Consider the following 25,616-nt stretch of genomic DNA (forward strand, 5'->3'; position numbering starts at 1 on the left):
TGGATGGGACTACCAGCTCTCTGTAACCTAGAGGACAACCAGTGGGTCCATCTCCTCTATACCACCCACCTGGTAGTTTAGTGGATGGGACTACCAGCTCTCTGTAACCTAGAGGGCAACCAGTGGGTCCATCTCCTCTATACCACACACCTGGTAGTGTGGTGGATGGGACTACCAGCTCTCTGTAAACTAGAGGACAACCAGTGGCTCCATCTCCTCTATACCACCCACCTGGTAGTGTGGTGGATGGGACCACCAGCTCTCTGTAACCTAGAGGACAACCAGTGGGTCCGTCTCCTCTATACCATGTTTCACACCTGGTAGTGTGGTGGATGGGACTACCAGCTCTCTGTAACCTAGAGGACAACTACTGGGTCTGTCTCCTCTATACCACCCACCTGGTAGTGTGGTGGGTGGGACTACCAGCTCTCTGTAACCTAGAGGGCAACCAGTGGGTCCATCTCCTCTATACCACCCACCTGGTAGTTTAGTGGAGGGGACTACCAGCTCTCTGTAACCTAGAGGACAATCAGTGGATCCATCTCGTCTATACCACCCACCTGGTAGTGTGGTGGATGGGACTACCAGCTCTCTGTAACCTAGAGGACAACCAGTGGGTCCATCTCCTCTATACCACCCACCTGGTAGTTTAGTGGATGGGACTACCAGCTCTCTGTAACCTAGAGGACAACCAGTGGGTCCATCTCCTCTATACCACCCATCTGGTAGTGTGGTGGATGGGACTACCAGCTCTCTGTAACCTAGAGGACAACCAGTGGGTCCATCTCCTCTATACCACCCACCTGGTAGTTTAGTGGATGGGACTACCAGCTCTCTGTAACCTAGAGGACAACCAGTGGATCCATCTCCTCTATACCACCCACCTGGTAGTGTGGTAGATGGGACTACCAGCTCTCTGTAACCTAGAGGACAACCAGTGGGTCCATCTCCTCTATACCACCCACCTGGTAGTTTAGTGGATGGGACTACCAGCTCTCTGTAACCTAGAGGACAACCAGTGGGACCATCTCCTCTATACCACCCACCTGGTAGTGTGGTGGATGGGACTACCAGCTCTCTGTAACCTGGAAGGCAATCGGCGTGTCTGTCCCCTTTATACCCGGTTTCTTGTAGGACGACAATGTCCTCATTTCCAATATCTTTATACCTTGTATATTCCAGGATGAGATATTAAAGGTTTTGTGTTCCATATTGTCTAGTGCTGTTTTTGTGTCTTTTAGGCCCTGACCATCAGAGTAGGTCTGAGCAGAGCATGATGAGCATCTGATACATTCCTCTTAGGTCTCAGGATGGGGCTTGGGCAGGTGTAATAGTGGGGGTTGGGCCTGTTGCTCTGCTCATGGCCTGGGCATATGTCCTGCTGCCAAGTTGAGGTCCTTGCCGTAGGGGCTGGGGGCAAGGTTGGGCAGAAGGGGCATAGGTCTGATATGGGGGGGGGGGCTATATAAGGTGTGGCAGTGGTCTTAGCTGGTTAGGCTGTGGCTGGTGATCCTGTGGTCTTTGTGTTGGTCCACTTGGTGTGGGTTCTTTCGGTGCATGTCTTTCAAAGTGGGTCTTGCAGGTCTGGGCGTGTGTTTCACATTTCTCGGTGAGGTGTCCGTTGTTCTGTTGCTCCCTGTGTGAGGTGTTGGGGCTACCTGTGTGAGGTCTTGGGGCTACGGTTGAGGGTGCCGTCTTTCAGGGTCCTGGCATAAGTTGGGATTGCTGCCTTGTAGAGGTGGACCTGGTCATAAAGGCTGTTCAAGTCCAGGGTGCAGTGGTGGGTCAGGTAGACGCTACGTTTTGAGGTACAGTCTCGCAAAATGCTTGCATTCACCCACTGTATGGTGGCAGGGTGGAAGTCTTTTCGTGGTAGCAGGGTGGAGATAACCACTTGTGCGTTGGGGAAAGTAGAAGAAGCTTTATCAATCACTCCCTTCAGTGCTGTGGTCACCCATCCTGCTGGGCCCTCAGATCATTTGTGCCCGTTTGAATTATGATATGGCTGGGGGGGACCATAGTCTGTCCTCTGACAACAGCTCCAGGGCATGCCTAGTGTTTGGACACCAGAGTTCAGCCACTTTGTGTTTGGTTTAAAAAAAAGTACATCTGAAACTCTCCTGCTATTGTTGGAATGAAGAGTTTTCACACATCTGACTTCACACTTCACTGTTAAATGGAGGTGCTGCCAGGCTTCATAAATAGCTTCAGACTGAACTCAGTGTTGTGTTAATGGTGTTTCCAGGTACGATGTGTTTTAGTTGATGTTTTAGTTGATGTAAAAATCTGTGTTGACGTTAACATTTTTGTGTTAAATCTGAGTGTTGATTCTAGTGGAGTTAACACCGGTGTTGTAACTGAGTGTTGATTCTAGTGGAGTTAACACCAGTTCTAAATCTGAGTGTTGATTATAGTGGAGTTAACATCGGTGTTGTAACTCCTATAGTAATTGAAAGAATTTATATAGAATGTTTGATGTCCAATTAAATAATTCCCCAAAACTATTTCTTCATTATTCTAATGAAATCTTAATTTAAAAGGGGTATCATATTTTGATCTTTACATGACAATTAATAATTTTAAAAAATGACAAGTGAGACATTTTGGAGTTCTACCTAATTTTGATAAGAAAAAGTTTGATTCTAAAATGTGTCTTTGAATAAAAAAAAGATTAATTATTCTAAACTGTAGAACAATGATGTTCAAAAGTAAAATTGAAGCGAGAAATGAGATATGGCGAAGAAAAGATTAGCCAATACCATATAGTGTTATTTGTTACGGTGGAATGGTGGCTGATACCCGGCACCTCTATGAAGCTGTATATCTGCATCTCATCCTGCTTTATTAGAAAACAGTGAACATTTTATAGAACTATGACTGTAAATCAAAAGAATGTTAATCAAAATGTGTGTAGATTTATGATCTGAAAAAGTTTGTGGAATGTGTGATAGAAAAGGATGCTGTAGCTAAGAGTGGAATGTGTGATAGAAAAGGATGCTGTAGCTAAGAGTGGAATGTGTGATAGAAAAGCCCTATTACTAGCCTGTTCAACCTCTCTTTCGTGTCGTCTGAGATTCCCAAAGATTGGAAAGCAGCTGCGGTCATCCCCCTCTTCAAAGGGGGGGACACTCTTGACCCAAACTGCTACAGACCTATATCTATCCTACCGTGCCTTTCTAAGGTCTTCGAAAGCCAAGTCAACAAACAGATTACCGACCATTTCGAATCTCACCATACCTTCTCTGCTATGCAATCTGGTTTCAGAGCTGGTCATGGGTGCACCTCAGCCACGCTCAAGGTCCTAAACGATATCTTAACCGCCATCGATAAGAAACATTACTGTGCAGCCGTATTCATCTGGCCAAGGCTTTCGACTCTGTCAATCACCACATCCTCATCGGCAGACTCGACAGCCTTGGTTTCTCAAATGATTGCCTCGCCTGGTTCACCAACTACTTCTCTGATAGAGTTCAGTGTGTCAAATCGGAGGGTCTGCTGTCCGGACCTCTGGCAGTCTCTATGGGGGTGCCACAGGGTTCAATTCTTGGGCCGACTCTCTTCTCTGTATTCATCAATGAGGTCGCTCTTGCTGCTGGTGAGTCCCTGATCCACCTCTACGCAGACGACACCATTCTGTATACTCTCGGCCCTTCTTTGGACACTGTGTTAACAACCCTCCAGGCAAGCTTCAATGCCATACAACTCTCCTTCCGTGGCCTCCAATTGCTCTTAAATACAAGTAAAACTAAATGCATGCTCTTCAACCGATCGCTACCTGCACCTACCCGCCTGTCCAACATCACTACTCTGGACAGCTCTGACTTAGAATACGTGGACAACTACAAATACTTAGGTGTCTGGTTAGAGTGTAAACTCTCCTTCCAGACCCATATCAAACATCTCCAATCCAAAGTTAAATCTAGAATTGGCTTCCTATTTCGCAACAAAGCATCCTTCACTCATGCTGCCAAACATACCCTTGTAAAACTGCCATCCTACCAATCCTCGACTTTGGTGATGTCATTTACAAAATAGCCTCCAATACCCTACTCAACAAATTGGATGCAGTCTATCACAGTGCAATCCGTTTTATCCGCAAAGCCCCATATACTACCCACCATTGCAACCTATACGCTCTCGTTGGCTGGCCCTCGCTTCATACTCGTCGCCAAACCCACTGGCTCCATGTCATCTACAAGACCCTGCTAGGTAAAGTCCCCCCTTATCTCAGCTCGCTGGTCACCATAGCATCTCCCACCTGTAGCACACGCTCCAGCAGGTATATCTCTCTAGTCACCCCCAAAACCAATTCTTTCTTTGGCCGCCTCTCCTTCCAGTTCTCTGCTGCCAATGACTGGAACAAACTACAAAAATCTCTGAAACTGGAAACACTTATCTCCTTCACTAGCTTTAAGCACCAACTGTCAGAGCAGCTCACAGATTACTGCACCTGTACATAGCCCACCTATAATTTAGCCCAAACAACTACCTCTTTCCCAACTGTATTTAATTTTAATTAATCTATTTATTTTGCTCCTTTGCACCCCATTATTTTTATTTCTACTTTGCACATTCTTCCATTGCAAAACTACCATTCCAGTGTTTTACTTGCTATATTGTATTTACTTTGCCACCATGGCCTTTTTTGCCTTTACCTCCCTTCTCACCTCATTGGCTCACATTGTATATAGACTTGTTTATACTGTATTATTGACTGTATGTTTGTCGATCTTGTCTCATCACTGCAACTCCCCAACGGGCTCGGTAGGCGAAGGTCAAGTCCTGCGTCCTCCAAAACAACACCCGCCAGCTTAACCCGGAAGCCAGCCGCACCAATGTGTTGGAGGAAACACAGTTCAACTGACAACTGAGGTCAACCTGCAGGCACCTGGCCTGTAGTAACCCCTCTAACACTGCAATACAGTGCCTTAGAGGTATTTTTTATAACACATGAGGTTGCCACATACAATGGTCAAATGATTATCCAACAGTATCACTGTATTCCACCTGCATTCTACCACATATTCCCCCTGTATTCTATCACATATTCCACCTGTATTCTATCATATATTCCACCTGTATTCTATCATATATTCCACCTGTATTCTATCACATATTCCCGCTTTATTCCCCCTGTATTCCACCTGTATTCTATCACATATTCCGCCTGTATTGCCCCTGTATTCCCCCTGTATTGCCCCTGTATTGCCCCTGTATTCCCCCTGTATTGCCCCTGTATTCCCCCTGTATTCCCCCTGTATTGCCCCTGTATTGCCCCTGTATTGCCCCTGTATTCCCCCTGTATTCCCCCTGTATTTCCCCTGTATTGCCCCTGTATTGCCCCTGTATTGCCCCTGTATTGCCCCTGTATTCCCCCTGTATTGCCCTTGCATTGCCCCTGTATTGCCCCTGTATTCCCCCTGTATTTCCCCTGTATCCCCCCTGTATTGCCCCTGTATTGCCCCTGTGTCCCCCCTGTATTGCCCCTGTATTGCCCCTGTATTGCCCCTGTATTCCCCCTGTATTCCCCCTGTATTGCCCCTGTATTGCCCCTGTATTGTATTGCCCCTGTATTTCCCCTGTATTGCCCCTGTATTCCACCTGTATTGCCCCTGTATTCCACCTGTATTCTTTCATATATTCCTCCTGTATTCCCCCTGTATTCCACCTGTATTCTATCATATATTCCACCTGCACCCCCCTTGTATTCCACCTGCATTCTACCACATATTCCACCTGTATTCTATCATATATTCCACCTGCACCCCCCTTGTATTCCACCTGTAATCCCCCTGTATTCCACCTGTATTCTTTCATATATTCCCCCTGTATTCCACCTGTATTTCCCCTGTATTCTATCACATATTCCACCTGTAATCTATCATATATTCCACCTGTATTCTATCATGTTTTCCCCTTGTATTCCACCTTGCATTCTACCACACTGTATTGCAGTGTTAGAGGGGTTACTACCACATATTCCACCTGTATTCCACCTGTATTATATCACATATTCCACCTGTATTGCACCTGTATTCTATCACATATTCCCCCTATATTCTATCATATATTCCACCTGTATTGCCCCTGTATTCCACCTGTATTCCCCCTGTATTCCACCTGTATTCTATCACATATTCTACCTGTATTCCACCTGTATTCTATCACATATTCCACCTGTGTTCCCCCTGTTTTCTATCACATATTCCCCCTGTATTCCCCCTATATTCTATCATATATTCCACCTGTATTCCCCCTGTATTCCACCTGTATTCTATCACATATTCTACCTGTATTCCACCTGTATTCCATCCTCACATCCCAACAGTATGTCAACATGGCACTCACTCTCATGATTCTCCAAATGTCTCTTGCTCACCCCCGTCAGCCTTTTGTACATTAGATGTAAAATTATTAGTAGCCGTGGCAAGTGTGCTGTCTTATCTAAAACCCTCTAGTTGGAGAGAGGGAGAGAGAGAGAGTGAGAGAGAGAGAGAGAGAGAGAGAGAGAGAGAGAGAGAGAGAGACAGAGAGGGGTGGAGAGATAGACACCCTTCTGCCACAGGATAAAGTGTTAATACACTCTGTTGGGGGTATAACTGAGATAGAGACACCATTCTGCCGCAGGGTAAGTCTTGAACTGACAGCCTTGTAGCTATAAAATGTGTCTGTATATTTGCTATGCCTGGATAAAAGAAAGTAGAGAAGTAGAGGGCCATGAAGAATTGACTATGAAACCCTTATATCCACAGCAAGCTTGGGAGCTGTAGAACACAGTGGACTGACCTATATTGGTGTGAGACTTACTGCATTTAATTTAAAAATACAAATCTTGAGTATTAAACAAAAAAATGATATCAATTATTCACGTGAATGAATCAGGCTTTTCACCCTTTGAATCCTTTACAAATATAATTTTTTTAAAGAGTTTACATGACACGACACGACATGTCATGAAGGATTAATCGTTTTAAACTGTTAAAATTTATTATGAAGTTCTGAATAAAAAAAACATTTACAAACATTTTTGGGCACTATTTCCATTAATATCACTGTAGCATTTATTAGGGGGCTCTTATTAAGAAACTAGGCTGTGTAGGACCACTGACACATGTGGAAGCACATCAGCGAGCTGAAACCAGACATGCTGTCTGTGGCAGACTTACTGGTTTCGATTTATGCGATTTCGAGAACTACGATTTTTGACAGCTCAAGAAGATAAAATATTACTACAGTCTATTGGGGGTTTAACTGAGAGATAGAGACACTTCTACTGCGGGATACATCATTCATACACTCTGTTGGGGGTATACTTAAGAGATAGAGACACTTCTACTGCGGGATACATCATTCATACACTCTGTTGGGGGTATACTTAAGAGATAGAGACACTTCTACTGCGGGATACATCATTCATACACTCTGTTGGGGGTATACTTAAGAGATAGAGACACTTCTACTGCGGGATACATCATTCATACACTCTGTTGGGGGTATACTTAAGAGATAGAGACACTTCTACTGCGGGATACATCATTCATACACTCTGTTGGGGGTATACTTAAGAGATAGAGACACTTCTACTGCGGGATACATCATTCATACACTCTGTTGGGGGTATACTTAAGAGATAGAGACACTTCTACTGTGGGATACATCATTCATACACTCTGTTGGGGGTTTAACTGAGAGATAGACACCATTCTACTGCGGGATACATCATTCATACACTCTGTTGGGGGTATACTTAAGAGATAGAGACACTTCTACTGTGGGATACATCATTCATACACTATGTTGGGGGTTTAACTGAGAGATAGACACCCTTCTACTGCCGGATACATCATTCATACACTCTGTTGGGGGTATAACTGAGAGATAGACACCCTTCTACTGCCGGATACATCATTCATACACTCTCTTGGGTGTGTCATGACGTGGCCCTTTCTTGGTGTAGATCGTGGCTTCCCCCTGTCTCTCTCTCCTACACCCAGGTTCTGTTTTCTCAGGTCGTAAATTCCTGGCGGAGACTCACTTCCCATTTTCATGCAGAGAGATAGAGAAACCAAAGAGTGAACAAGGAATTTCACTCGGCCAAACTCCTAAATACCCAAAATGGGAGTTTAAAACAATATGTCCATCTTTGAGAGTGTGGGAATGGTTCGTGGACACTTAAGGGACAGTCATGTTTCATTTGGTGACCTGACGAGGGACGGGAAACACAAAACTATATCTCTGAATGTGTACATTCATGAATTATTGTGGTTGCATCTAATTCTTGTATAAAATGAATGAGTAAAGATGAAACTATTTGTGAAATGATGTAATGTGATGTTAACCTTTAAGTTTAACTTGTCAGCGGCCACGCACCCGTGAGCACAGACCTGATTGGGCATCATTGAACCGCCCTCTTCTACTGCTACGAATAAAAGCCCCTCCTAAGAAAATCCTGTTCAGACTAAGCAAACCCACAGTGTGAGCTGTGATTGTGAACAGTTAAGACTAAGCAAACCCACAGTGTGAGCTGTGATTGTGAACAGTTAAGACTAAGCAAACCCACAGTGTGAGCTGTGATTGTGAACAGTTAAGACTAAGCAAACCCACAGAGTGAACTGTGATTATGAATAGTTAAGACCATGCAAACCCACAGTGTGAGCTGTGATTGTGAACAGTTAAGACCACGCAAACCCCGGCATAAGCAAAGGTTGCAATGGTTGTTGAATTCCTAACCAACCCATGTGGAGCGTTGGCTAAACGGCTGGAAATTGTGAAACTCTGGGACAATCGAACCCTACGGAATAAGAGCAAATCTTAGATACGAAGTACTAGTCTGCAGCCAGGAATGACGTAAACCCGAGAACGAGAATACAGACAACCGCCGAAACATCTATCTATGAGAACATTTCTGAATGGTACTCTGAAGTATCCATTCTAACCACTAAATACTTCAGGGAAACAGGAAGAGAGAGAGAGACTCAGATGAACTCTCCAGCAGACGGACCGGATTCCAACAGAGTACCAATCTATATTTCAATCTATATAATTATAGACCGTGTAATGAATCCATTTTGTCTTTCCCGCTCTTTCTCAGGCCACACCCCCTTCCCTTTGTCCAGCAAGCCGTCATATGGGTTTAGCCCACTAGGGGATCTTCCTTATCATCGTTAGTAACCAATATCTATTGTTTGTTTGTTATGCATTCCTGTGATTATTTATTTAGTAAATAAATGATTAAGCCAATTGGTGATTTGGATGATTGGATGATTTATAGTAAAGGCTGGGTTCATGTAGATAACCAACAATTTGCAACGTTCATATGAGTCTGACGTGAGGTAAAGAGTGATTCATTAATAACAAAGTACAGATTGTTCAGATACACAAAACAAATAGCAAGTTTGAACTAGATAGCATGAACTAGTCAGCACCCTCACGTCTTTATCGTCAATGACATGGAACTAGTCAGCACCCTCACGTCTTTATCGTCAATGACATTGAACTAGTCAGCACCCTCACGTCTTTATCGTCAATGACATTGAACTAGTCAGCACCCTCACGTCTTTATCGTCAATGACATTGAACTAGTCAGCACCCTCACGTCTTTATCGTCAATGACATGGAACTAGACAGCACCCTCACGTCTTTATCGTCAATGACATTGAACTAGTCAGCACCCTCACGTCTTTATCGTCAATGACATTGAACTAGTCAGCACCCTCACGTCTTTATCGTCAATGACATTGAACTAGTCAGCACCCTCACGTCTTTATCGTCAATGACATGGAACTAGTCAGCACCCTCACGTCTTTATCGTCAATGACATGGAACTAGTCAGCACCCTCACGTCTTTATCGTCAATGACATTGAACTAGTCAGCACCCTCACGTCTTTATCGTCAATGACATTGAACTAGTCAGCACCCTCACGTCTTTATCGTCAATGACATTGAACTAGTCAGCACCCTCACGTCTTTATCGTCAATGACATGGAACTAGACAGCACCCTCACGTCTTTATCGTTCAATGACATTGAACTAGTCAGCACCCTCACGTCTTTATCGTCAATGACATTGAACTAGTCAGCACCCTCACGTCTTTATCGTCAATGACATTGAACTAGTCAGCACCCTCACGTCTTTATCGTCAATGACATGGAACTAGTCAGCACCCTCACGTCTTTATCGTCAATGACATGGAACTAGTCAGCACCCTCACGTCTTTATCGTCAATGACATTGAACTAGTCAGCACCCTCACGTCTTTATCGTCAATGACATTGAACTAGTCAGCACCCTCACGTCTTTATCGTCAATGACATTGAACTAGTCAGCACCCTCACGTCTTTATCGTCAATGACATTGAACTAGTCAGCACCCTCACGTCTTTATCGTCAATGACATGGAACTAGACAGCACCCTCACGTCTTTATCGTCAATGACATTGAACTAGACAGCACCCTCACGTCTTTATCGTCAATGACATTGAACTAGTCAGCACCCTCACGTCTTTATCGTCAATGACATTGAACTAGTCAGCGCCCTCACGTCTTTATCGTCAATGACATGGAACTAGACAGCACCCTCACGTCTTTATCGTCAATGACATTGAACTAGACAGCACCCTCACGTCTTTATCGTCAATGACATTGAACTAGTCAGCACCCTCACGTCTTTATCGTCAATGACATTGAACTAGTCAGCACCCTCACGTCTTTATCGTCAATGACATTGAACTAGTCAGCACCCTCACGTCTTTATCGTCAATGACATTGAACTAGTCAGCACCCTCACGTCTTTATCGTCAATGACATGGAACTAGTCAGCACCCTCACGTCTTTATCGTCAATGACATTGAACTAGTCAGCACCCTCACGTCTTTATCGTCAATGACATGGAACTAGTCAGCACCCTCACGTCTTTATCGTCAATGACATTGAACTAGTCAGCACCCTCACGTCTTTATCGTCAATGACATGGAACTAGTCAGCACCCTCACGTCTTTATCGTCAATGACATGGAACTAGACAGCACCCTCACGTCTTTATCGTCAATGACATTGAACTAGTCAGCACCCTCACGTCTTTATCGTCAATGACATTGAACTAGTCAGCACCCTCACGTCTTTATCGTCAATGACATTGAACTAGTCAGCACCCTCACGTCTTTATCGTCAATGACATGGAACTAGTCAGCACCCTCACGTCTTTATCGTCAATGACATTGAACTAGACAGCACCCTCACGTCTTTATCGTCAATGACATGGAACTAGTCAGCACCCTCACGTCTTTATCGTCAATGACATTGAACTAGTCAGCACCCTCACGTCTTTATCGTCAATGACATTGAACTAGTCAGCACCCTCACGTCTTTATCGTCAATGACATGGAACTAGACAGCACCCTCACGTCTTTATAGTCAATGACATTGAACTAGTCAGCACCCTCACGTCTTTATCGTCAATGACATTGAACTAGTCAGCACCCTCACGTCTTTATCGTCAATGACATTGAACTAGACAGCACCCTCACGTCTTTATCGTCAATGACATTGAACTAGTCAGCACCCTCACGTCTTTATCGTCAATGACATTGAACTAGTCAGCACCCTCACGTCTTTATCGTCAATGACATTGAACTAGTCAGCACCCTCACGTCTTTATCGTCAATGACATGGAACTAGTCAGCACCCTCACGTCTTTATCGTCAATGACATTGAACTAGTCAGCACCCTCACGTCTTTATCGTCAATGACATTGAACTAGTCAGCACCCTCACGTCTTTATCGTCAATGACATTGAACTAGTCAGCACCCTCACGTCTTTATCGTCAATGACATTGAACTAGTCAGCACCCTCACGTCTTTATCGTCAATGACATTGAACTAGTCAGCACCCTCACGTCTTTATCGTCAATGACATTGAACTAGTCAGCACCCTCACGTCTTTATCGTCAATGACATTGAACTAGTCAGCACCCTCGCGTCTTTATCGTCAATGACATTGAACTAGTCAGCACCCTCACGTCTTTATCGTCAATGACATTGAACTAGTCAGCACCCTCACGTCTTTATCGTCAATGACATGGAACTAGTCAGCACCCTCACGTCTTTATCGTCAATGACATTGAACTAGTCAGCACCCTCACGTCTTTATCGTCAATGACATTGAACTAGTCAGCACCCTCACGTCTTTATCGTCAATGACATTGAACTAGTCAGCACCCTCACGTCTTTATCGTCAATGACATTGAACTAGTCAGCACCCTCACGTCTTTATCGTCAATGACATGGAACTAGTCAGCACCCTCACGTCTTTATCGTCAATGACATTGAACTAGTCAGCACCCTCACGTCTTTATCGTCAATGACATTGAACTAGTCAGCACCCTCACGTCTTTATCGTCAATGACATTGAACTAGTCAGCACCCTCACGTCTTTATCGTCAATGACATTGAACTAGTCAGCACCCTCACGTCTTTATCGTCAATGACATTGAACTAGTCAGCACCCTCACGTCTCTATCGTCAATGACATTGAACTAGTCAGCACCCTCATGTCTTTATCGTCAATGACATTGAACTAGACAGCACCCTCACGTCTTTATAGTCAATGACATTGAACTAGTCAGCATCCTCACGTCTTTATAGTCAATGACATTGAACTAGACAGCATCATCACGTCTTTATAGTCAATGACATTGAACTAGTCAGCATCCTCACGTCTTTATAGTCAATGACATTGAACTAGACAGCATCATCACGTCTTTATAGTCAATAACATTGAACTAGACAGCATCCTCACGTCTTTATAGTCAATAACATTGAACTAGACAGCATCCTCACGTCTTGATAGTCATTAACATTGAACTAGACAGCACCCTCACGTCTTGATAGTCATTAACATTGGCCCAAATCATTGACTTTGTGTTTTTCTAATCCGAACTCTTCGAATTACTACTGGGATTCCTGCGGTTCCGTACACCTTAGTTTCTATATTGACCTCCAACTGACATAAATTGCGTACTGCAAAGTTCAACCGTTGTTTCTCGACGACACATTACATGTCCCCATAAAATTGATAGCCAGCCAACACCTCCGTCCTCAGTCCAAACGTCCCCTGAAATGTGAAATGGAAAGATCACAATACATCCCTCCATCAGCTTTCTACAGTCCTGTCAGCATGTCACCCATCAAGAGTACGATGTAGCCGACACGTCTATCACGTTAGTGATGGATCGCCGGGAGGCAGGTAGAAATGGAACAACACACAACATGGTTTCTGCCAAGCACCATTAACACCATCTTCTTTGGTCATTCCACAATAACATGACCCAAGACATTAGCTGTGGTTAACTACACTGTACGGAACCCGACATCAAAGTGTACATGAGAGAGAATGTAACAATTAAGTTAGAGATATTACTAACACGGACCTATATTTTTTTGTACAAACACGGACCTATATTTTTTTACAAAGGCTAATGTCGAAACATGTAACAATAGTTTTTTATATTCAATAAAGGTATTTGAAACACTTATATGAAGAGAGTTTTGGCTCTGTCCTCCTCGTAAAAAAAAAAATAAACTTTTGTCTTATTGTTGAACATTTGGAAAGGACATGACATAAGGCCAGTATCGTCAGATACGTGAGTGTGGATGTGTTTTGGAGTGAGGGCCTGTATCGTCAGATATGTGAGTGTGGATGTGTTTTGGAGAGAGGGACTGTATCGTCAGACATGTGAGTGTGGATGTGTTTTGGAGAGAGGGACTGTATCGTCAGACATGTGAGTGTGGATGTGTTTTGGAGAGAGGGCCTGCATCGTCAGAAATGTGAGTGTGGATGGGTTTTGGAGAGAGGACCTGTATCGTCAGATATGTGAGTGTGGATGTGTTTTGGAGTGAGGGCCTGTATCGTCAGATATGTGAGTGTGGATATGTTTTGGAGAGAGGGCCTGTAGCATCAAACGTGAGTGTGGATGGGTTTTGGAGAGAGGGCCTGTATCGTCAGATATATGAGTGTGGATGGGTTTTGGAGAGAGGGTCGGTATTGTCTGACATGTGAGTGTGGATGTGTGTTTTGGGACGAATCATTCACTAAACCTTAAACCTCAACTATATCTTGCAAGTTCAGTAGACAAAACTGCTTGGAGTTACCTTGGATTGTAAACATCTTTGGCCAAACCATATTGATGCAACAAGTAGCTAAAATGGGGAGAAGTCTGTCCTTAATAAAGCACTGCTCTACCTTCTTAAGGCCCTAGATGGCACAGATAGAGATGGCAGCTTCGCTTCTAGTCCTTAGGAAACTGTGCAGTCTTTACTTTTTTTATGTGTTATTTCTTACATTGTTACCCCAGAAAAGCTTAAGTTTTTTTTACATACAGTCGGGAAGAACTATTGGATATTAGAGAGACGTAAACTTACAAGCACAAGCAGAACTAAGAACAGGGATACGGCTTTCCCAAGGCAGATCCTTTGTCTGCACATCACAAAGAATTTGAAGTGTTTCCAGAGGCCGACCCAAAACAACGCTGCCGGAGGAGAGAGTAGCGGAGAGGTCTTCTAGTGAGGCTTCGGATGCTCGCACACCACCCACCGCTTCCGAGTATATTAATTGCTAATGTCCAGTCCCTAGTTAACAAAGTTGATGAAATCAGGGCAAGAGTTGCTTTCCAAAGAGATATCAGGGATTGTAACACACTCTATTTCACGGAAACATGGCTAGCATGGGACATGCTGTCGGAGTCAGTACAAGCTGGTGTGTTTACGGACATATTCAATCAATCCCTATCGTAGTCTGCTGACCTCACATACTTTAAGGTGGCCACCATTGTTCCTGTTTCCAAGAAAGCCAAGGTAACCTAACTAAATGACTATCGCCCTGTAGCACTCACTTCTGTTATCATGAAGTACTTTGAGAGACTAGTCATATCACCTTCACCCTACCTGTCACCCTAGACCCACTTCAATTGGCTTACTGCCCCAATAGGCCAACAGACTATGCAATCGCCATCACACTGCACCCTGCCCTAACCCATCTGGACAAGAGAATTACCTATGTAAGAATGCTGTTCATTGACTACAGCTCAGCATTCAACACCATAGTACCCTCCAAACTCTTCATTAAGCTTGAGTCCCTGGGTCTTGACCCCGCCCTGTGCAACTGAGTCCTGGACTTCCTGATGGGGCGCCGCCAGATGGGGAAGGTAGGAAACAACATCTCCACTCTGCTGATCCTCAACACTGGGGCCCCACAAGGGTGCGTTCTCAGCCCTGTACTCCCTGTTCACCCCTGACTGCGTGGCCATGCACGCCTCCAACTCAAATCATGAAGTTTGCAGACCACACTACAGTAGTAGGCTTGATACCAACAACAACGAGACGAACTACAGAGAGGAGGTGAGGGCCCTCGGAGTGTTGTGTCAGGAAAATAACCTCACACTCAACGTCAGCAAAACAAAAGAGATTATTGTGGACAGCAAAGGGAGAACCCCCCGATCCACATTCACAGGACACCAGTGGAGAAGGTGGAACATTTCAAGGTCTTCTCACCGACAAACTGAAATGGTCTACGCACACTGGAATCTGGTCAACCTCAGGAATCTGAAAAAATGTGGCTTTAAAAAAAAAACATACCTTTATTTAACTAGGCTTATTTTGAAAAAATAACCTTTAAGATATGCTTATTTTCAATGACAGCCTAGGAACAGTGGGTTACCTGCCTGTTCAGGGGCAGAATGACAGATTTGTACCATGTCAGCTCGGGGACTCAAACTTGCAACCTTTCGGTTACTAGTCCAACTCTCTAACCACTAGGCTACCCTGCCGCCCCAGCTTGTCACTACCTTTTACAGATGGACAATCGAGAGCATCCTGTCGGGCTGTATCACCCCCTGATACGGCAACTGCACCCCCCACAACCGCAAGGCTCTCCAGAGTATGGTGCGATCTGCACAACGCATCACCGGGGTCAAACTACCTGCCCTTCAGGACACCTACAACACCCGATGTCACAGGAAGGCAAAAAAGATAATCAAGGACTAAACACTGCCTGTTCACCGCGCTTCCATTCAGAAAGCGAGGTCATCAAAGTTGGGACAGAGAGACTGAAAAACAGCTTCTATCTCAAGGCCATCAGATTGTTAAACAGCTTCTATCTCAAGGCCATCAGATTGTTAAACAGATTCTATCTCAAGGCCATCAGATTGTTAAACAGCTTCTATCTCAAGGCCATCAGATTGTTAAACAGATTCTATCTCAAGGCCATCAGATTGTTAAACAACAGCTTCTATCTCAAGGCCATCAGATTGTTAAACTGATTCTATCTCAAGGCCATCAGACTGTTAAACAGCTTCTCTCTCAAGGCCATCAGACTGTGAAACAGCTTCTCTCTCAAGGCCATCAGACTGTTAAAGAGCCATCACTAGCACAGAGAGGTGGTGTCTACCTACTGACTTAAAATCAAAGGCCGCTTTGCCTTGCAAAAGTATTCATCCCCCTTGGCATTTCTCCTATTTAGTTGCATTACAACCTTGAATTTGAATGGATTTTTAAATTCCCCCCCCAAAAAAACAACCGAAAAGTGGTGCATGCATATGTATTCACCCCCTCTGCTATGAAGCCCCTAAATAAGATCTGGTGCAACCAATTACCTTCAGAAGAAACATAATTAGTTAAATAAAGTCCACCTGTGTGTAATATAAATGTCATATGAATTGTCACATGATCTCAGTATTTTTACACCTGTTCTTAATTAAAGGCCCCAGAGTCTGCAACACCACTAGGCAAGGGGCACCACCAAGCAAGCGACACCATGAAGACCAAGGAGCTCTCCAAAAAGATGAAGGACAAAGTTGTGGAGAAGTACAGATCAGATCAGATCAGCTGCAGGAGCAGAATGCTCAAGCTTTCCTGGAGCGTGCGCATAGTGGCTTTCTAGAACATAATGAGACTTGTTCTGCTATGTTCTTTAAGTCGGTTAGGGCCAGACAGAGTAGGAAGGTAATGCATGGCGTTAGGGAAGAAAATGGTAGTGTAGCTAAAGAGCCGGAGGGGATGGTCAGAGTGACCACTGACCATTTCCGAGGTTTCTTTAAGGAGAGGGATGTAGATGCAGAGCAGGGAAGTGTGTTTTTAGAACACTTCTCCCGGCGATTGCCGGAGGACATTAGAGAAGCGATGGAGGCTCAGATCTCCCTTGAAGAGGTTGAGAGCGCCCTCAGGAGGATGGGAAAAGGGAAGGTACCTGGGATGGATGGGCTGCCGGCCGAGTTTTACCTCAAGTTTTGGGGGATACTCGGACCGGTGGTCCTCGAAGTCTTGAAGGCCATCCTCGAGACGGGGGACCCGGGGGATCAATGGCTGTCGGTGTGCTGTCACTTCTTTACAAGAAGGGGGACGCCACAGACCTTGGCAACTGGCGGCCATTGACCATGCTGTGTGTAGACTACAAGTTGCTTGCAAAGGTCCTAGCGGATCGGTCGCGCACAGCCCTTCCCTACGTCGTCCATGAGGATCAGTCGTGCGAGGTAGAGGGTCGCTCTATTAGATGGAACCTACAGTTAATCAGGGACTCCATCGCTTGGGTTGAAGATAGAGGACTGCCTTTAATGGACGCAGCGCTAGATCAGGCGAAAGCCTTTGATCGCGTGATTAGATCCTTTCTTTACAGGGTGTTAGGTAGGTTAGGATTTGGGGAGAAGTTTATAGGATGGATCCGTACTTTATATGTCGGAGCGGGGTGCCGGGTTAGCGTAAACGGTCACATGGGTGACGTTTTTGACCTCTCGTCAGGGGTCAGGCAGTTGTGCCCGCTCTCGGCTCTCCTCTTCGTTCTGTACATGGAGCCTCTGGGGGCTGCCATTAGGGCAGACACAGGGGTGGAGGGCTTGTTGATCCCTGGAAGCGGTGGTTTGCGCGTCAAGTTGACGCAGTACGCCGATGACACTTCCTTGCTGCTTTGCAAGGACTCATGCCTGACAAGGTCCCTTGCCATTATTGGGGACTTCACCCGAGCGTCGGGAGCGGTTCTGAACCACGCAAAGTCTTCCGTTAAATTTTTCGGAAGATGGGGCGGCAGGACGAATGTGCCCGGGGGGGTTATCTCTCTGTGAGGGGGCCCTGAGGATTCTCGGGGTCCATTTTGAGACCTCTGGCTCAGCGACGTTGAACTGGAACATGGGTATCGCAGTGGTACAGAAGAAGCTGGCAATGTGGAAGGCTAGGTCGTTGTCTTTTATGGGCAAGGTCCTGGTCTTAAAGGTGGATGTATTGCCATCTCTTTTGTACTTGGCGTACATCTACCCATTGCCTGCATGTCTAAGGAGGCCTCTAGTGAGGCTTGTGTTTCAGTTCATGTGGGGTGACAGGTACGAGTGGGTCGCCAGGGCTCGCATGCTCTGTCCCATCGGGGAGGGAGGTAAGGGGGGTACCACATTTCCCCCTCAAACTGGATGCAATTTTTGTTTCGTTCTTGTTACCGGAGCTTGCTCATCCAGTGATACACCCGTCCGGTTACCTCCTGCGGGTGTTCTTCTCGTATCAGGCGAGAAGCGTAATGGTGTGGTCTAACACGGGTCCTCAGGCGGAACAGCTGCCGTGGCACTTTGGCCATGCGGCCAAGTGGCTGCGCGCGCACCCCGAGGTTGAAGTTGCCTGAGTAGGTTTAGATCACAGGCACCTGTACGAGGAGGTCAGACAGGCAGGGAGTCCGGCGCCTGTAGCGGGCATCTCGGCGGGCTCAAGGACCTGAATTGGTTGAGCCTCCACAAGTGCTTGCCGGTACGTTCATGTACCAGCATAGTTTGGCGCGATCCCCCACCTGTCCAAGATCCGCTTGTGGCAGGGAGGAGACTGTGCGCCATGCCTTTTGGGACTGTGCCTTTGCCGGAGTAGTATGGGCTAGGGCACGGGTGTTGTTAGGATTGGTAAGGGCTGATTTTGTTTTGACGTGGGCGAGGTTAGAAAGAGGTGTAGGGAGAGCGAGGGGAACGAATAGGGACAGGTTTCTGCTCTGGCTTCTCATGAGTCTCTTTAAACGGGGACTGTGGGAAGCCAGGCAGAATTTGGTCAAGACAGGGAGAGATTGGGGGGTGGAAGGGATAGTGAGGAGGGTGGAAGGAGATTTAAGAGGGAGGATGAAGAGGGAGGAGAGGAAGTGGGGGCAGCATGCGGCACGGGAGAGGTGGAAGGGGGGTTAAGGGCTGGGTGTGATTTAGATTAGTAAGGGGATAGAGTATGATGGGGAGATAGGGAAAGGTCATTTGTAGGATGAAGGGGAGGGAAGATGCTCCCCTGAGGTTTTTGTTTTGTGGTTTTTTGGTTGTTTGTTTAAAAAATAAATAATAATACCATTGTTTGATTTTGAATGAGAAATATGTTTTTGTAAAGAATTAATGGTATTGAACGTAATAAATATATTTTATAAAAAAATAAAACATCTGTCCATAGGACAACTTAAAGCTGGGCTTTATGGAAGAGTGGCCAGAAAAAAAGCCATTGCTTACAAAAAATGTATAAGCAAACACGTTTGGTGTTTGCCAAAAGGCATGTGGGAGATGTGATGTGGGCATGTGGCAGCGTGATGCTGTGGGGATGTTTTTCATCGGCAGGGACTGGGAGACTGGTCAGAATTGAAGGAATGATGGATGGCGCTAAATACAGGGACATTCTTGAGGGAAACCTGTTTCAGTGTTCCATAGATTTGAGACTGGGACAGAGGTTCACCTTCCAGCAGGACAATGACCCTAAGCATACTGCTAAAGCAACACTTGAGTGGTTTAAGGGGAAACATTTAAATGTCTTGGAATCGCCTAGTCAAAGCCCAGACCTCAATCCAATTGAGAATCTGTGGTATGACATAAAGATTGCTGTTCACCAGCCAAACCCATCCAACTTGAAGGAGCTGGAGCAGTTTTGCCTTGAAGAATGGGCAAAAATCCCAGTGGCTAAATGTGCCAAGCTTATAGAGACATACCCCAAGAGACATGCAGCTGTAATTGCTGCAAAAGGTGTCTCTACAAAGTATTGACTTTGGGGGGTTGAATAGTTATGAACGCTCAAGTTCAGTTTTTTGGGGCTTATTTCTCGTTTGTTCCGCAATAAAAATAGTTTGATGAAAAATACTTTCATCTTCACCAATAGGAATGTTGTGTAAATAAAATGATCCACACCCCCAAATCAATTTTTTTTCCAGGTTGTAAGGCAACAATATAGGACCAATTCCAAGGGGGGTGAATACTTTCGCAAACCACTGTCATAAATGGAATACTAGTGATTTCAATAACACCACATTAAGAACGTTTACATATCTCACGTTACTTATCTCATATGTATATAGAGTACGGTATCCTGTATCCTACACTATCCATTCTATACTATCTATTGCATCTTAGCCGCTGTCACTGCTCATCCATATATTTTATATTTATATATTCTTATCCCATTCCTTTACTAGATTGTGGGAATTAGGTTTTGTTGTGTGATTTGTTAGGTTTTGTTGTGGAATTGTTAGATACTGCTGCACTGTCAAATCTAGAAGCATAAGCATTTCACTACACTCGCAATAACATCTGCTAACCATGTGTATGTGACCAATACCATTTGATTTGATTTGTCACACCTGAAAAACTGTCCAGTAGTTTGTTCAGGTTTCAGAGGTACTTTAAAAGTTACAATTGGCCAGAACAAGGCTGGCTCATAAATATACACAGAGAGCCAACATTAATCATATGTCCAGACAGAGTGTTGAGTTTATGAATTCCCGGTTCATTACCCCAATTTAACACAGGCTACTGTTTGGCAGTATCCCATGCCAAATAAATCAAGGATCACAGAATAAAACAACAGCGACCAGGGTTGGCAGATAGCAGGTTGACTGGCATGTCGGACCACGGGTACTGGTAAGTACAACACAACCAACAAACAGCATAGCACATAACACACAGCTGTCTGTGAGGGTTGCTACACAGCCTCCCGCACCACAAAGTCCTTCATCGTCCCCGAGGGAACAAACAATGTCTCTGAAGCGACCCGGATGTCTCCTTTGCCTGCATGGCCATGATGGGAGCAGAGTGTCCAGATGTGGAACAGGGGGCTAGTCCATGGTAGGGGGTTGCCCCAGGGGATGAAGGCAGGGACATGAGGGACAAGGAGGAGGGAACAGGGGATACAGTCAGTGAAACAGGGAGGAAGATTGGGTGAGTGGGCTGTCTGGAGCCTTGTCTGCCGCACCTCTTTCTCAGGGGGCTGTAGATGCAGACCAGCTACCTATCCCCGGGTGTGCATGTCATAGCTCCTCTTCTGCAATCACCAGCTGCTCTCTGGCGAAGGTGTGGGCTTTCTCCAGGCGGTCCTGGAGTCTCCGGGCATACTCCGGATTCCAGCACATACTCCGGAACAGGAGGGCTCCGGAACATACTCCGGAACAGGAGGGCTATCCAGGGGCCGACCAAACGGATCTCTCTCCCCAGCATGAGGAGGGCAAGCGTGCAAGAGGTGGAGTCTTGGACACCAGAGCCATGAGGCACATGGGCTTGTCCCAGTCACAATGTTGTTTTGCTGAGAGACGATGGCCAGCTGCTGTCCAAGCGTTTTGTTAAAGCGCTCCACAAGGCAATCACTTTGAGGATGGAGAGGAGTAGTGCGGGTCTTGTGCATACCCAGCCTCATACATGCCAGTTTCTGCCCTGGTCCCTGTGGATGGCCTCCGCAGCTCCAAACCTGTTGAACATCCTCGCTGTCAGGGCATCGACGATGGTCTCTGCCTCCTGGTCAGGCAGAGCATAGGCTTTGGGCCATTTTGTGAAATAGTCCATGGCCATGAGCACCCAACGGTTTCCACTGTCTGTGGTGGGAAATGACTCAACCACATCTACTCCCACCCTATCCACACAAGCCCCAACTGGGAACTGATGGAGCTGAGCATGAGAACGGCCTGGAGGGCCCTTCACAGCGGTGGCAAAGGCATCCACATCTCTCTTGTGCTGCCCCCATAAAGGTTGCGGAGGGTTTTTATGACCCCAAGGTGTCCGGTCTCCACCCCCCCAATGAATAATCTGGAGCACAGCCTCATGCAGTGATTTTGGGACCACCACCTGCCACCACTCCTCTCCCGTACCTGGCTCCTTCCATGCCCGCTGTAGCACGCCATCAGCCAGCCACAGTCTCTCAAACTTTGACCACAATCCTTTGGTCACAAGTGAAGGCCTCTATCCGCTCAGTGTTGGCACCCGTCTGCAGTACAGGGCAGACGGGACATGGCGTTGGCATTGAAGTGGAGTGCCCCTGCCCTGTAAACCACTGGATAGCAGAGTGATCAGTCCTTCTGCTAAAGGGCAAGCCACCCAGGTAGTACTTAAAGTGTCTGATGGAAGCCACAAAAGCTCCCATCGGGTGACATAGTAGCAGCGCTCATGCTTGTTGAATGTTTTACTGAAGTACACCATCACTCTCTCCCCCTCCTGCCCCACCTGGGCCAGCACCGCACCCATACCCACATTGCTCGCATCTCTGTCCAGGGTAAAGGGCAAGGTGAGGTCCGGGTGGGCGGGGGAGGGGGGGCGAGCACGGGGGCCTCAATCAGTGCAAGTTCGAAGGTGTTGAAGGCCTCCTCACACTCCTCTCTCCAAGTGAAGGCCTTGTCCTTCGGAAGAAGACGGTTCAGGGGAGCAGCAACGCTTTAGAAGCCCCATACAAACCTCCTGTTGTACAAGGCTAGGCCCAGGAAGCTCTTTAGCTATTGGTGGTCGTTTGGGGTGGGCCAGTCTCGGACGGCCCCCACTTTGTCCTCCATGTCGCTGATACCCTCCTCCCCCACTTGTTGGCCAACGAAGGACACTGCTCTCCTCATGAAGTGGCACTTCTCATGGTGGAGCTTCAGGCCTGCAGCAACCACTTTCTCCAGCACACACTGTATCGCCTCCAGGGCTGAATAGAAGGAGCTGCTATGGGCCAGGATGTCATCGAGGTATACCAGACACTGCTGTCGGGGGATGCCATCCAGCACCCTGTCCATCAAATGCTCAAAAGTAGCTGGAGTGTTGCACAGGCCGAAGCACAAGACCTTGAACTGCCAGTGTCCTCTGTTAGTGGAGAATGCAGTTTTGGCTCTGGCCTCTGGGGAGAGGAGCACCTGCCAGTAGCCACTGCGGAGGTTTAGTGAGGAGAACCAGGAGGACCCCCTAACCAGGTCAAGCGTGGCTGAAATAGTCAAATCCACCAATTTGAAGGGGTGTCCACATACCTTTGCATATATAGTGTATATACTGTAACTGCCTTAATGTTGCTGGACCCCAGGAAGAGTAGCTGCTGCATTGGCAGGTACTAATGGGGATCCTTAATAAACCCCAAGAAGAGTAGCTGCTGCCTTGGCAGGAACTAATGTGGATCCATAATAAACCCCAGGAAGAGTAGCTGCTGCCTTGAAAGGAACTAATGGGGATCCTTAATAAACCCCAGGAAGAGTAGCTGCTGCCTTGGCAGGAACTAATGGGGATCCATAATAAACCCCATGAAGAGTAGCTGCTGCCTTGGCAGGAACTAATTGGTATCCATAATAAACCCCAAGAAGAGTAGCTGCTGCCTTGACATGAACTAAAGGGATCCATAATAAATCCCAGGAAGAGTAGCTGCTGCCTTGGCAGGAACTAATGGGGATCCATAATAAACCCCAGGAAGAGTAGCTGCTGCCTTGGCAGGAACTAATGGGATCCATAATAAACCCCAGGAAGAGTAAGTGCTGCATAGGCAGGAACCATTGGGGATCCTTAATAAACCCCAGGAAGAGTAGCTGCTGCCTTGGCAGGAACTAATGGGGATCCATAATAAACCCCAGGAAGAGTAGCTGCTGCCTTGGCAGGAACTAATGGGATCCATAATAAACCCCATGAAGAGTAGCTGCTGCCTTGTCAGGAACTAATGGGGATCCATAATAAACCCCAGGAAGAGTAGCTGCTGCCTTGTCAGGAACTAATGGGAATCCATAATAAACCCCAGGAAGAGTAGCTGCTGCCTTGACAGGAACTAATAGGGATCCATAATAAACCCCAGGAAGAGTAGCAGCTGCCTTGGCAGGAACTAATGGGGATCCTTAATAAATGCAAATACATGCACGTCTAGGCTTGTGGTTAACAGCGTTGGAATCAGTCACTGAAAGGTCACTGGTTCAATTCCTGAGAGGACTGGCTGAAAAATCTTTTGATCTGCCCTTGAGCCGGGCACTTAACTCACGTCACCCTTCCAGGCTGTATCACAGCAAGGCCGGTGTTGGCTGCGCACGATCGGCCCAGTGTGGCCCAGGGTAGGCCGTAGGACGTAATTGTAAATAAGAATTTGTTCTTAACTGACTAAAATAAATAATTGCTCCGGTAAATCACTACTAAAATGTAGTGTGGACATGTGTTTTGGAGAGACGGCCTGTAACATCAACCATGAGTGTGGACATATGTTTTGGAGAGAGGGCCTGTAGCATCAACCATGAGTGTGGACATGTGTTTTGGAGAGAGGGCCTGTAGCATCAACCATGAGTGTGGACATGTGTTTTGGAGAGAGGGCCTGTCGCATCAACCATGAGTGTGGACATATGTTTTGGAGAGAGGGCTTGTAGCATCAATCAGCATCAATAAAGTGATAATTATCTTGTTGTTTATGTCTAATACATCACTGTATGTGTAATACATCACTGTGTGTCTAATACATCACTGTATGTGTAATACATCACTGTGTGTCTAATACATCACTGTATGTGTAATATATCACTGTGTGTCTAATACATCACTTTATGTCTAATACCTCACTGAGTGTCTAATACATCACTTTATGTCTAATACATCACTGTGTGTAATACATCACTGTGTGTGTAATACATCACTGAGTGTCTAATACATCACTGTGTGTCTAATACATCACTGTGTGTCTAATACATCACTGTGCGTGTAATACATCACTGTGTGTCTAATACATCACTGTGTCTAATACATCACTGTGTGTCTAATACATCACTGTGTGTAATACATCACCGTGTGTCTAATACATCACTGTGTGTCTAATACATCACTGTGTCTAATACATCACTGTGTGTCTAATACATCACTTTATGTCTAATACATCACTGTGTCTAATACCTCACTGTGTGTCTAATACATCACTGTGTGTCTAATACCTCACTGAGTGTCTAATACATCACTGTGTGTCTAATACCTCACTGTGTGTCTAATACATCACTGTGTGTCTAATACATCACTGTGTGTCTAATACCTCACTGAGTGTCTAATACATCACTGTGTGTCTAATACATCACTTTATGTCTAATACCTCACTGTGTGTCTAATACATCACTTTATGTCTAATACCTCACTGTGTGTCTAATACCTCACTGAGTGTCTAATACCTCACTGAGTGTCTAATACCTCACTGTGTGTCTAATACATCACTATGTCTAATACATCACTGTGTGTCTAATACCTCACTGAGTGTCTAATACATCACTTTATGTCTAATACATCACTGTGTCTAATACTTCACTGTGTGTCTAATACATCACTGTGTGTCTAATACATCACTTTATGTCTAATACATCACTTTATGTCTAATACATCACTTTATGTCTAATACATCACTGTGTGTA

The sequence above is a fragment of the Oncorhynchus kisutch genome, linkage group LG1, assembly GCF_002021735.2.
Source record: "Oncorhynchus kisutch isolate 150728-3 linkage group LG1, Okis_V2, whole genome shotgun sequence".
NCBI classification, from domain to species: Eukaryota; Metazoa; Chordata; class Actinopteri; order Salmoniformes; family Salmonidae; genus Oncorhynchus; species Oncorhynchus kisutch.